General features: G+C 44.4%; 1 pseudogene; it reads right to left on the reverse strand.

The window, feature by feature from the left end:
- Positions 1-15,693, reverse strand: part of LOC141203888 (uncharacterized) — a 59,506-nt pseudogene extending 43,813 nt beyond the window's left edge.
- Between the last annotated feature and the right edge of the window lie 297 nt (positions 15,694-15,990).

The following is a 15,990-nucleotide window of genomic DNA, read 5'->3' on the forward strand; positions in this document are numbered from 1 at the left end:
ATTAGTGCCCCCGTTTCAGGAGAGATTGTGCAGTAATCTGAATTCCTTAGGATTGAAAACATAATGGAATTTATGACGTGGATTGAATCCATGAAACCAGGGCTCGAGCCATGGCACCACATCTCCTGCAGGCGTGAATAGATGTATATTACAGCCATCAGCCACGCTCAGCTTAGAGACATATCATGGCACAGGAGTAATGTTATTTATGTAGTTTATCGCAATCCTGTTTGAAGATAGTTTGAAAAGTCGGGATAAAGGGAAACTCCGTTGTTATTGTACAGATATTCACACCTGGCCCTCACTGCACATTTAATGTTGTCGATCATAAAAGTGAAGTTTGGTCAGAAAGACTGGACCTGGTCTTGTAGGGACCATAGGAGAACATTCAGCCGCACAGAAGGGAGAGAAGGTAGATTCATCCAATAAGATATCAGGGATCTAGGAAGCCAACAGCATCATTACCCTCCGCTTTCTCTTACAGGCCCATAAGAATATTTTTCTTCAAGTGATTTTCTCACTTGTCAGCACTTTCTACGTACGCTGTCATTTGGCTTTGTAGTTTACAGATCTGGGCAGGTAACGGTCAGCGTCTTCTAATCCCAGGAGGTAGGTGGATCCTCCAGGTTGTAAGTTCTACAGAAAAGGGCTTTTACAATTACACAAAGTAATGTGAACATTTTGGGATGGAGGAAAATGTTGTGATCTAGAGGGAAAATGGTGATCACCCGATTGTGATACGGCCGGACTACACACGACTGATAAAGCTGCCACCGGCTGTGACTGAGAAGAATCTGTGACTTTTCTGCATTTAGTGGTTACTACTCACCTGGGTAGTCATATGTAGGAATCTCCTCCTTACACCGCTCATCACCCCTCACATATGTCTCTGTAGTATTAATATGGGTCAGATCTTCACCCTGAAACAAATATTGTAAAAGTCACAGACAGATGGAGAAGTCACATCTATGATCAGCTCTAAACTTGCCATCTCCACCGGTCTCATTACACAAGTAGAAAACATATAATACTGGTGGATAAAACAAGACTAAACACAAGACCTTCACAGCCATCTACACATCATAGGGGAGATCTCATGAAACCTTCTCTACATCTCCCTGATGATCCTGAGGAACATTGGGATCTTCTTGTTTACAGTCCTGTGGAAGAAGAGAACGGAGACATCTCTCTGGTGTTGTGCTCTTACTGGATAGATCTGGAGAAAACACATACAGGGACTGAATTCATTCTTTACATACAGATAATTATAGGCCGTGTGTATTTAGTCCTGTCTATTACCTGGTGATGTGAGGGGCTGGGGAACCTCTATCATGACGTCCTTGTACAGATCTTTGTGTCCTTCTAAATACTCCCACTCCTCCATGGAGAAATAGACGGCGACATCCTGACACCTTATAGGAACCTGACACATACAATGATACCGTCATCCCCTCGATCCCTCCATAGCGTTACTGTATAATGTCCCAGCATTCCCAGCAGAGTCACCTCTCCAGTCAGCAGCTCAATCATCTTGTAGGTGAGTTCTAGGATCTTCTGGTCATTGAGGTCTTCATGTATGAAGGGGTAAGATAGAGGCCCTGTGATTAGGCTCTTGGGTCTTCCCCATCCCTCAGACACAGGGTCCTGACAGCGCTCACTAGAGGTCTTCTTCACCACTGTGTAATCCTGGTTATGGAGAGACACATTAATAAATCTCACTACAGACATTTCCAGAGTCCTCACCTCTCCAGTTCTGTCCATCTGTTATTCCCATAGATAAAAATGATGTAATGTGACGTCATCAGAATCTCTCACCTCTCCAATAAGCCGGAAGAGGATCTCTAGGGTGAGGTGTAATATCCTCTCCGCCATCTTGTCTCTGTCCATGTCCATTCTTGATAGGTGATTCAGAAAAATTCTCTTAATATAGAAGATCTTCACTGAGAGGATCTGATATTGTAGAGACCTGAATGAGAAGAAGATGAGCCGATGTAACATCATAAAGAATCCTGGGTAATAATACAATTACTGGAGACAATAAGGGAAATATATCAGGAGATAGAATGTGTAGATGTTGTGTTCTCTAGTTTTTATGGACTGGAACATAAGTTGAATTGCTGACTTAGACATCTCCTCCATACTTCCAATCACTGGCTAAGTTGGCCACTGCTTCAGTAAGAATCACCCAGAAACCCAAGCAGCAATGGTATTTTTATTATTTTACAACATTCTGCTTTTGTCTGTGACGTACTAATAAAACCTATATACACTGCTCAAAAAATAAAGGGAGCACTCAAATACATCCTAGATCTGAATGAATGAAATATTCTCATTGAATACTTTGTTCTGTACAGTTGAATGTGCTGACAACAAAATCGCACAAAAATCATCAATGGAAATCAAATTTATTAACCAATGGAGGCCTGGATTTGGAGTCACCCCCAAAATTAAAGTGGAAAAACACACTACAGGCTGATCCAACTTTGATGTAATGTCCTTAAAACAAGTCAAAGTGAGGCTCAGTGTTGTGTGTGGCCTCCACGTGCATGTACGACCTCCCTACAACGCCTGGGCATGCTCCTGATGAGGTTGCAGATGGTCTCCTGTGGGATCTCCTCTCAGACCTGGACTAAAGCATCCACCAACTCCTGGACAGTCTGTGGTGCAACGTGACGTTGGTGGATGGAGCGAGACATAATGTCCCAGATGTGCTCAATCTGATTCAGGTCTGGGGAACGGGCGGGCCAGTCCATAGCTTCAATGCATTCATCTTGCAGGAACTGCTGACACACTCCAGCCACATGAGGTCTGGCATTGTCCTGCATTAGGAGGAACCCAGGGCCAACCGCACCAGCATATGGTCTCACAAGGGGTCTGAGGATCTCATCTCAGTACCTAATGGCAGTCAGGCTACCTCTGGAGAGCACATGGAGGGCTGTGCGGCCCTCCAAAGAAATGCCACCCCACACCATTACTGACCCACTGCCAAACCGGTCATGCTGAAGGATGTTGCAGGCAGCAGATCGCTCTCCACGGCGTCTCCAGACTCTGTCACGTCTGTCACATGTGCTCAGTGTGAACCTGCTTTCATCTGTGAAGAGCACAGGGCGCCAGTGGGGACTTTGCCAATCCTGGTGTTCTGTGGCAAATGCCAAGCGTCCTGCACAGTGTTGGGCTGTGAGCACAACCCCCATCTGTGGATGTCGGGCCCTCATACCACCCTCATGGAGTCGGTTTCTAACCATTTGTGCAGACACATGCACATTTGTGGCCTGCTGGAGGTCATTTTGCAGGGCTCTGGCAGTGCTCCTCCTGGCACAAAGGCGGAGGTAGCGGTCCTGCTGCTGGGTTGTTGCCCTCCTACGGCCCCCTCCACATCTCCTGGTGTACTGACCTGTCTCCTGGTAGCGCCTCCAGCCTCTGGACAGTACGCTGACAGACACAGCAAACCTTCTTCCCACAGCTTGCATTGATGTGCCATCCTGGATGAGCTGCACTACCTGAGCAACTTCTGTGGGTTGTAGAGTCCGTCTCATGCTACCACGAGTGTGAAAGCACAACCAACATTCAAAAGTGACCAAAACATCAGCCAGAAAGCATTGGTACTGAGATGTTGTCTGTGGTCCCCACCAACAGAACCACTCCTTTATTGACTGTGTCTTGATAATTGCCAATAATTTCCATCTATTGTCTATTCCATTTGCACAACAGCATGTGAAATTGATTGTCAATCAGTGTTGCTTCCTAAGTGGACAGCTTGATTTCACAGAAGTTTGATATACTTGGAGTTATATTCTATTGTATAAGTGTTCCCTTTATTTTTTTGAGCAGTGTATTTTAGGCCACAGACAACAAGCAGTTTCTTCCTCGGAGTCTGCAGCTGAATACGTTTCTTATAGACTCATCTTTCATAACGCTAATTCTCGTCATATACATTACACATGGCATGAGAAATAACAACTTCATGATGAGGACGACATCTTCATCTTCTAATACGGCTCTAGAAACAAATATGGCCAGAGTCCGTCACTGACTACATCATCACCGACCGTCTATGTGAATGTTTCCCGTCTTCCCCAGGTTGTAATCTTTTATCACGTTAGATCTCATTTATAAGAGCGGGTTTGTAAGAACACCAAGACAGTTGTTTGATGCTAATGTCTCCATGTACAGTGTTTTTTTCCTGGGTATTATGTTTCTTTTAGCATTTTCCTGTAGGCTTCCATATATTACATGAAAAACACCAAAAAAAGAAAACCAAGTGTTAAAACATAAAATAAAACTGGGGATGGTGGCACTGTGGGAACATTATACTGTATGTGGGGGGATGGCGGTAATGTGGGAACATTATACTGTATGTGGGAAGATGGCGGTACTGTGGGAACATTATACTGTATGTGGGGGGGGATTGTTGTAATGTGGGAACATTATACTGTATGCGGGGGGGATGGTAGCACTGTGGGAACATTATACTTTATGCGGGGGGGATGGTGGTAATGTGGGAATATTATATTGTATGTGGGGGGATGGCGGGACTGTGACAACATTATACTGTATGTGGGAAGATTGCAGAACTGTGGGAACATTATACTGTATATGGGGGGATGGTGGCACTGTGGGGACATTATACTGCATGTGGGGGGAATGGTTGTAATGTGGGAATATTATATTGTATGTGGGGGGATGGCGGTACTGTGGGAACATTATACTGTATGTGGAGGGATGGCGGTACTGTGGGAACATTATACTGTATGTGGGAAGATGGCGGTACTATGAGAACATTATACTGTATGTGGGGGATGGTGGTAATGTGGGAACATTATACTGTATGTGGGGGGGATGGCGGTACTGTGAGAACATTATACTGTATGTGGGGGGATGGCGGTACTGTGAGAACATTATACGGTGTGGGGAAATAGAGGTACTATGAGAGCATTATATTGAGAGGCTTAATGACCGCAGTGGCTCCTGCGACCGACCCCTACTTCAGCTGGATGTGTTCTCGGCCTGACATTCAGCTGAAGTGCCACAATACACCCTGCTGACCAATCAGAGGCCAGCAGCTGACATCGGCATGTACGCCATTAGGGGTCGCATGGAAGTAACATCATGCTCTCCTGTCACTTGCAGCTGAAGTCAGCGGCAGCTCCAGAAAAAAGACACCGCGCGGCGAGGGAGCAGAGAGAAGGCGAGTATAATGTTTTAGTTTTTTGAAAATAAAGCGAGTACACGGTGCCCTTGGCCATAATACTACATGTAAGAGTGTGGGCTGTGCATTATACTACATGTAAGAGTGTGGGCTGTGCATTATACTACATGTATGACTATGGGCTGTGCATTATACTACATGTAAGAGTGTGGGCTGTGCATTATACTACATGTATGGACTATGGGCTGTGCATTATACTACATGTAAGAGTGTGGGCTGTGCATTATACTACATGTAAGAGTATGGGCTGTGCATTATACTACATGGATGGACTATGGGATGTGCATTATACTACATGTAAGAGTGTGGGCTGTGCATTATACTACATGGATGGACTATAGGATGTGCATTATACTACATGTAAGAGTGTGGGCTGTGCAATATACTACATGTATGGACTGTGGGCTGTGCATTATACTACATGGATGACTATGGGCTGTGCATTATACTACATGTATGACTATGGGCTGTGCATTATACTACATGTATGACTATGGGCTGTGCATTATACTACATGTATGACTATGGGCTGTGCATTATACTACATGTATGGACTATGGGCTGTGCATTATACTACATGTAAGAGTGTGGGCTGTGCATTATACTACATGTATGAGTATGGGCTGTGCATTATACTACATGTAAGAGTATGGGCTGTGCATTATACTACATGTAAGAGTGTGGGCTGTGCATTATACTACATGTATGACTATGGGCTGTGCATTATACTACATGTATGAGTGTGGGCTGTGCATTATACTACATGTATGACTATGGGCTGTGCATTATACTACATGTATGAGTGTGGGCTGTGCATTATACTACATGGATGACTATGGGCTGTGCATTATACTACATGTATGAGTGTGGGCTGTGCATTATACTACATGGATGACTATGGGCTGTGCATTATACTACATGGATGACTATGGGCTGTGCCTTATACTACATGTATGAGTATGGGCTGTGCATTATACTACATGGATGACTGTGGGCTGTGCATTATACTACATGTATGAGTATGGGCTGTGCATTATACTACATGTATGACTGTGGGCTGTGCATTATACTACATGTATGAGTATGGGCTGTGCATTATACTACATGGATGAATGTGGGCTGTGCACTATACTACATGTATGAGTATGGGCTGTGCATTATACTACATGGATGACTATGGGCTGTGCATTATACTACATGTATGAGTATGGGCTGTGCATTATACTACATGTATGAGTATGGGCTGTGCATTATACTACATGTATGAGTATGGGCTGTGCATTATACTACATGGATGACTGTGGGCTGTGCATTATACTACATGGATGACTATGGGCTGTGCATTTATAGTACATGGATGAGTGTGGGCTGTGCATTATACTACATGTATGAGTATGGGCTGTGCATTATACTACATGGATGACTGTGGGCTGTGCATTATACTACATGGATGACTGTGGGCTGTGCATTATACTACATGTATGAGTATGGGCTGTGCATTATACTACATGTATGAGTATGGGCTGTGCATTATACTACATGTATGAGTATGGGCTGTGCATTATACTACATGTATGGACTATGGGCTGTGCATTATACTACATGTACGGACTGTGGGCTGTGCATTATACTACATGGATGACTATGAGCTGTGCATTATACTACATGTATGACTATGGGCTGTGCATTATACTACATGTATGAGTATGGGCTGTGCATTATACTACATGTATGGACTATGGGGTGTGCATTATACTACATGTATGAGTATGGGCTGTGCATTATACTACATGGATGACTGTGGGCTGTGCATTATACTACATGGATGACTGTGGGCTGTGCATTATACTACATGGATGACTGTGGGCTGTGCATTATACTACATGTATGGACTATGGGCTGTGCATTATACTACATGTATGAGTATGGGCTGTGCATTATACTACATGGATGACTGTGGGCTGTGCATTATACTACATGGATGACTGTGGGCTGTGCATTATAGTACATGGATGAGTATGGGCTGTGCATTATAGTACATGGATGACTGTGGGCTGTGCATTATACTACATGGATGACTGTGGGCTGTGCATTATACTACATGTATGAGTATGGGCTGTGCATTATACTACATGGATGACTGTGGGCTGTGCATTATACTACATGGATGACTATGGGCTGTGCATTATAGTACATGGATGAGTATGGGCTGTGCATTATACTACATGTATGAGTATGGGCTGTGCATTATACTACATGTATGGACTATGGGCTGTGCATTATACTACATGTATGAGTATGGGCTGTGCATTATACTACATGTATGAGTATGGGCTGTGCATTATACTACATGTATGGACTATGGGCTGTGCATTATACTACATGTACGGACTGTGGGCTGTGCATTATACTACATGGATGACTATGAGCTGTGCATTATACTACATGTATGACTATGGGCTGTGCATTATACTACATGTATGAGTATGGGCTGTGCATTATACTACATGTACGGACTATGGGCTGTGCATTATACTACATGTACGGACTGTGGGCTGTGCATTATACTACATGGATGACTATGGGCTGTGCATTATACTACATGTATGACTATGGGCTGTGCATTATACTACATGTATGACTATGGGCTGTGCATTATACTACATGGATGACTATGGGCTGTGCATTATACTACATGTATGACTGTGGGCTGTGCATTATACTACATGTATGAGTATGGGCTGTGCATTATACTACATGTATGACTGTGGGCTGTGCATTATACTACATGTATGAGTATGGGCTGTGCATTATACTACATGGATGACTATGGGCTGTGCATTATAGTACATGGATGAGTGTGGGCTGTGCATTATACTACATGGATGACTATGGGCTGTGCATTATAGTACATGGATGACTATGGGCTGTGCATTATACTACATGTATGAGTATGACTATGGGCTGTGCATTATACTACATGTACGAGTATGGGCTGTGCATTATACTACATGGATGACTATGGGCTGTGCATTATAGTACATGGATGAGTATGGGCTGTGCATTATAGTACATGGATGAGTATGGGCTGTGCATTATACTACATGTAAGAGTGTGGGCTGTGCATTATACTACATGGATGACTGTGGGCTGTGCATTATACTACATGGATGACTATGGGCTGTGCATTATACTACATGTATGACTATGGTCTGTGCATTATACTACATGTATGGACTATGGGCTGTGCATTATACTACATGTATGACTGTGGGCTGTGCATTATACTACATGGATGACTATGGGCTGTGCATTATACTACATGTATGAGTATGGGCTGTGCATTATACTACATGGATGACTATGGGCTGTGCATTATAGTACATGGATGAGTATGGGCTGTGCATTATACTACATGGATGACTATGGGCTGTGCATTATACTACATGGATGACTATGGGCTGTGCATTATACTACATGGATGACTGTGGGCTGTGCATTATACTACATGTATGAGTATGGGCTGTGCATTATACTACATGGATGACTATGGGCTGTGCATTATAGTACATGGATGAGTGTGGGCTGTGCATTATACTACATGTATGACTGTGGGCTGTGCATTATACTACATGTATGAGTATGGGCTGTGCATTATACTACATGGATGACTATGGGCTGTGCATTATAGTACATGGATGACTATGGGCTGTGCATTATACTACATGTATGAGTATGACTATGGGCTGTGCATTATACTACATGTACGAGTATGGGCTGTGCATTATACTACATGGATGACTATGGGCTGTGCATTATAGTACATGGATGAGTATGGGCTGTGCATTATAGTACATGGATGAGTATGGGCTGTGCATTATACTACATGTAAGAGTGTGGGCTGTGCATTATACTACATGGATGACTGTGGGCTGTGCATTATACTACATGTATGACTATGGGCTGTGCATTATACTACATGTATGACTATGGTCTGTGCATTATACTACATGTATGGACTATGGGCTGTGCATTATACTACATGTATGACTGTGGGCTGTGCATTATACTACATGGATGACTATGGGCTGTGCATTATACTACATGTATGAGTATGGGCTGTGCATTATACTACATATACAGACTATGGACTGTGCATTATACTACATGGATGACTATGGGCTGTGCATTATAGTACATGGATGAGTATGGGCTGTGCATTATACTACATGGATGACTATGGGCTGTGCATTATACTACATGGATGACTGTGGGCTGTGCATTATACTACATGTATGAGTATGGGCTGTGCATTATACTACATGAATGAGTATGGACTGTGCATTATACTACATGTATGACTATGGGCTGTGCATTATACTACATGTATGACTATGGGCTGTGCATTATACTACATGTAAGAGTGTGGGCTGTGCATTATACTACATGGATGACTGTGGGCTGTGCATTATACTACATGTATGAGTGTGGGCTGTGCATTATACTACATGTATGGACTATGGGCTGTGCATTATACTACATGTATGGACTATGGGCTGTGCATTATACTACATGTATGAGTATGGGCTGTGCATTATACTACATCATCACCAGTGGCGGGGGGGTCCTATTGACGTGGGGATCGTGCGGGCACCTAACTTGGGTGAGTTCTACATGTGATGCTACTCTGACCTGTGTGGGATGGGCTGGACCGCGAATGGGACTGTCTGCATATCTTACTATTACTCTTTACTTTCTGCATAAGCAGTCTAGCATTTTGCTGTGGTTTTTGTTACCATAATCCCTTTGGATGAATGTCCTCATGCCCACCCTGAATCTATATATGCAGCCACTTACACATATAGCCCGGATGCCACACTATCCGTGGGACCCCCCGGCATCCGGCACTCTGCACCTTACTTCCCTTGTGTTGTGATTTATATGAAATAATTTTGTATGTGCTATTTTGTAAATTTTACCTAATAAAATCATGTTCTTTATGCCGTAAAACTATTTTTTTCTCCTTTTTTTAGAACCATTTATTATATTAGTAGGCAACAACCGGACGATTTTTGCTCTCGTTTGACAGCTTGAGGAAGGTGAGCTACAATGCTCCCTTCTTGTGGCGTTGGTGCAGTGTGTCGGCCATTGTTGCTGTCGTTTTGTGCTTGTGGGGCGGCGTGGCCTGGGGTCATGGGGACTAGGTCTTGCAGCATGGGTGCTGTGAGGCACCAGGCTGCCCGCCCTGCTGGTGCATTGTCGCTGTGGTGGTGGTTGGCGCACGGCTCCGCTCCCGTTCAGGTAGGAAATGTAGGAACCCACTACGAGGTTTGCCGTGACGTGGCAGTGGGCTTCATACAGTCTGATCAGAATGTAAAACTAAGAACCTCATGTTCAGTTATATACATTTTTGCCGAGAGGCATTAGATCAAATGTATGATTTTTGGAGGTGCGGTCCATGCTCCTTTTTTTTGCATTGCATATTCTTTCCCCTTTCTTGGACCAGCACTCCTCCCATTTGGCACAGGTGATTTTAATTAGCAGGAGACTGCAAAGAGGGTCTAGCCTATTTTTGCTCTCATTTGAGAGCTTGAGGAAGGTGAGTCACAATGCTCCCTTCTTGTGGTGTTGGTGCAGTGTGTCGGCCATTGTTGCTGTGGTTTTGTGCTTGTGGGGCGGCGCGGCCTGGAGTCATGGGGACTCGGTCTTGCAGCATGGGTGCTGTGAGGCACTAGGCCGCCCGCCCTGCTGGTGCATTGGTCGCTGTGGCGGTGGTTGGCGCACGGCTCCACTCCCGTTCAGGTAGGAAATGTTAGGACCCGCTACGAGGTTTGCCGTGACGTGGCAGTGGGCTTCATACTGTTTGATCAGTATGTTAAACTAAGAACCTCATGTTCAGTTATATATATTTTTGCCGAGAGGCATTAGATCAAATGTATGATTTTTGGAGGTGCGGTCCATGCTCCTTTTTTGCACTACATGTACAGACTATGGGCTGTCCATTATAGTACATGTATGGACTATGGGCGGTGCAATATACTACATGGATGACTATGGGCTGTGCATTATACTACATGGATGACTATGGGCTGTGCATTATACTACATGGATGACTATGGGCTGTGTAATATACTACATGTATGGACTATGGGCTGTGCAATATACTACATGGATGACTATGGGCTGTGCATTATACTACATGGATGACTATGGACTGTGCAATAAACTACATGGATGACTATGGGCTGTGCATTATACTACATGTATGGACTATGGGCTGTGCATTATACTACATGTATGGACTATGGGCTGTGCAATATACTACATGTATGGACTATGGGCTATGCAATATACTACATGTATGGACTATGGGCTGTGCAATATACTACATGTATGGACTATGGGCTGTGCATTATACTACATGTATGGACTATGGGCTGTGCATTATACTACATGGACGACTATGGGCTGTGCATTATACTACATGGATGACTATGGGCTGTGCAATAAACTACATGTATGGACTATGGGCTGTGCAATATACATGTATGGACTATGGGCTGTGCAATATACTACATGTATGGACTATGGGCTGTGCAATATACTACATGTATGAACTATGGGCTGTGCATTATACTACATGTATGAGTATGGGCTGTGCATTATACTACATGTATGAGTATGGGCTGTGCAATATACTACATGTATGGACTATGGGCTGTGCATTATACTACATGGATGACTATGGGCTGTGCATTATACTACATGGATGACTATGGGCTGTGCAATAAACTACATGTATGGACTATGGGCTGTGCATTATACTACATGGATGAGTATGGTCTGTGCATTATACTACATGGATGACTATGGGCTGTGCAGTAAACTACATGGATGACTACGGGCTGTGCAATATACTAAATGGATGACTATGGGCTGTGTAATATACTACATGTATGGACTATGGGCTGTGCAATATACTACATGGATGACTATGGGCTGTGCATTATACTACATGTGTGGACTATGGGCTGTGCATTATACTACATGTATGAGTATGGGCTGTGCATTATACTACATGTATGGACTATGGGGTGTGCATTATACTACATGTATGAGTATGGGCTGTGCATTATACTAGATGTGTGGACTATGGGCTGTGCATTATACTAGATGTGTGGACTATGGGCGGTGCATTATATTACATGTGTGGACTATGGGCGGTGCATTATACTACATGTGTGGACTATGGGCGGTGCATTATACTACATGGATGATTATGGGCTGTGCATTATACTACATGTATGGACTGTGGGCTGTGCATTATACTACATGTACGGACTGTGGGCTGTGCATTATACTACATGTACGGACTGTGGGCTGTGCATTATACTACATGTACGGACTGTGGGCTGTGCATTATACTACATGTACAGACTGTGGGCTGTGCATTATACTACATGGATGACTATGGGCGGTGCATTATACTACATGTACGGACTATGGGCTGTGCATTATACTACATGTACGGACTATGGGCTGTGCATTATACCGTATGGAGGATTATGGGGAGTGCATTATACTTCTGTTATGGGGCCCCATCACTTCTATGTTCGCCCATGGTGAGTGTAATAGTTTATTTTTTTCTATACACTAAAGAACAGAGGCAGAACGGGGGACATATACTAGGTTGAGGCCCAGGATAAGGGACATACATATACAGTAGGTACAGAAAGTATTCAGACCCCTTTAAATTTTTCACACTTTGTTTCATTGCAGCCATTTGGTAAATTCTAAAAAGTTCATTTTTTTCTCATTAAAGTACACTCTGCACCCCATCTTGCATGAAAAAAACAGAAATGTAGAAATTTTTGCAATTTTATTAAAAAAGAAAAACTGAAATATCACATGGTCATAAGTATTCAGACCCTTTGCTCAGTATTGAGTAGAAGCCCCCTTTTGAGCTAGTACAGCCATGAGTCTTCTTGGGAATGATGCTACAAGTTTCTCACACCTGGATTTGGGGATCCTCTGCCATTATTCCTTGCAGATCCTCTCCAGTTCCGTCAGGTTGGATGGTGAACGTTGGTGGACAGCCATTGTCAGGATTCTCCAGAGATGCTCAATTGGGTTTAGGTCAGGGCTCTGGCTGGGCCAGCCAAGAATGGTCACAGAGTTGTTCTGAAGCCACTCCTTTGTTATTTTAGCTGTGTTCTTAGGGTCATTGTCTTGTTGGAAAGTGAACCTTCGGCCAAGTCTGAGGTCCAGAGCACTCTGGAAGAGGTTTTCATCCAGGGTCTCTCTGTACTTGGCCGCATTCATGTTTCTTTTGATTGCAACCAGTCATCCTGTCGCTGCAGCTGAAAAACACCCCCATAGCATGATGCTGCCACCACAGTGCTTCACTGTTGGGATTGTATTGGGCAGGTGATGAATTAGTGCCTGGTTTTCTCCACACATACCGCTTAGATTTATCACCAAAAAGTCTCATCAGACCAGAGAATCTTATTTCTCATAGTCTGGGAGTCATTCATGTGTTTTTGAGCAAACTCTATGCGGGCTTTCATATGTTTTGCACTGAGGAGAGGCTTTCGTTGGGCCACTCTGCCATAAAGGCCCGACTGGTGGAGGGCTGCAGTGATAGTTGACTTTGTGGAACGTTCTCCCATCTGCCTACTGCATCGCTGGAGCTCAGCCACAGTGATCTTGGGGTTCTTCTTTACCTCTCTCACCAAGGCTCTTCTCCCATGATTGCTCAGTTTGGCTGGACGGCCAGGTCTAGGAAGACTTCTGGTGGTCCCAAACTTCTTCCATTTAAGGATTATGGAGGCCACTGTGCCCTTAGGAACCTTGAGTAATGCAGAAATTCTTTTGTGACCTTGGCCAGATCTGTGCCTTGCCACAATTATGTCTCTGAGCTCCTTGGACAGTTCCTTTGAGCTCATGATTCTCATTTGGTCTGACATGCACTGTGAGCTGTGAGGTCTTATATAGACAGGTGTGTGTCTTTCCAAATCAAGTCCTATCAGTTTAATTAAACACAGCTGGACTCCAATGAAGGAGTAGAACCATCTCAAGGAGGATCACAAGGAAATGGACAGCATGTGACTTAAATGAGTGTTTGAGCAAAGGGTCTGAATACTTATGACCATGTGATATTTCAGGTTTTCTTTTTTAATAAATTTGCAAAAATTTGTACATCTGTTTTTTTCAGTCAAGATGGGGTGCAGAGTGTACTATAATGAGAAAAAAATGAACTTTTTAGAATTTACCAAATGGCTGCAATGAAACAAAGAGTGAAAAATTTAAAGGGGTCTGAATACTTTCCGTACCCACTGTATATAAGACAAAGCTACTCCCCTGATTTTTTGGTAATTGCAATTTTTCCGTTTTTATTCTAAGGGTCCCTCTCTTCTACACAAAGTCTCTAAAGCTGTTGTGCATTTGCCTAAACCAGTATTTAGGAATCCAGAGAGGTGACTTATGTACAACGTATAGAATGCATGGCATTGAGCACATGTTAATGAGGTTTACTCTGCCCAAGGCTGACACAGGTAGTGTTTCCCATATACACACTTTGTTCCTCAATTTAATAACCAGTGGACTTAAGTTCCCGTCACACATAACGAGATCGCTAGCGAGATCGTTATTACGTCACGGTTTTGGGATCGCTGGGGAGCTGTCAAACATGCATAACTTCCCAACGATTTCGGCCACCCCAGCGATCTAACTAACGATCTCGGCGGTCGTTGGGACGCTTTCACACAGCAGCTATTTCAACGATCCACACCTTGATAGGGACTGTACTGTGTCAGAAAGGCGTGCATAAAATTACTTTTTCGCGCCCCCTCATCTCCGATTGGTGGACGCTACTGCGTTCTGATTGGGCGGCCTTGGTTTAAAAGAAGGCCACGTTGTAGCAATTCCGTCCCTTTGTTCCTGTCAGCGTCCTGATTTTCGGATTGTAGTAGCGTTCTCTGGCTGTGACTCCAGATGTACAGCCAGTCACAGCCGGAGAACGCTACAACGAAACGCAAAATCAGGACTCAGTCGAATGAACGGATATCAACAGGCCGGAGAATCCTGCTAGGATCTGCAATCCAGCACGTATGAGGATGGGGGGAGGTCGAAATCTCGCAACGGGTCCCATCAGACCCTAGTTATGCCTCTGATTGTACTGTGTGGGGGGATGGCGGTACAATGGGGGCATTACACTATGTGGGACCAAGAAAGGGGCCCTGTACTATGAGAACAATACGTTTCCTCCCTTCCTGTCTCCATAGTTGGGTCGTATGTATCTACTACAGGAAACAGAACAGAAACCTTATGATTCTTATAAAGGGGCAACACAAGACCCCAATAGAGCCTCCGTGCTGAAGGGGTTAATGCCCCCTGCGCCCAGTAATGGGGGATCTACACATACCTCCATCTGCAGAGCCGCCACCACATATATGGCTGCTGTGTGCGCACAGGACCTGTGATGAGGTCACAGGAGGGGAGGAGTCAGGGGTCACATGATCAGGGGCCTCAGTGGATGCAGGACTCTGCTGTGCTGGTTGTCATGGTGCTGGATGAGCTGAAGTTTATGTGTGGGGTCAGGAGGGGTTTACAGTGTGGATGTAGCAGAGCCGTGTGTACGAGGTGTATGGAGCAGAGCCGCGTGTGTACGAGGTGTACGGAGCGGAGCCGCGCGTGTATGAGGCGTACGGAGCGGAGCCGCGAGTGAACGAGGCGTACGGAGCGGAGCCGCGAGTGAACGAGGCGTACGGAGCGGAGCCGCG

Source organism: Phyllobates terribilis, unplaced genomic scaffold, assembly GCF_046119375.1.
Source record: "Phyllobates terribilis strain yellow unplaced genomic scaffold, ASM4611937v1 Scaffold_130__1_contigs__length_5004896, whole genome shotgun sequence".
In the NCBI taxonomy this organism is placed as follows: domain Eukaryota; kingdom Metazoa; phylum Chordata; class Amphibia; order Anura; family Dendrobatidae; genus Phyllobates; species Phyllobates terribilis.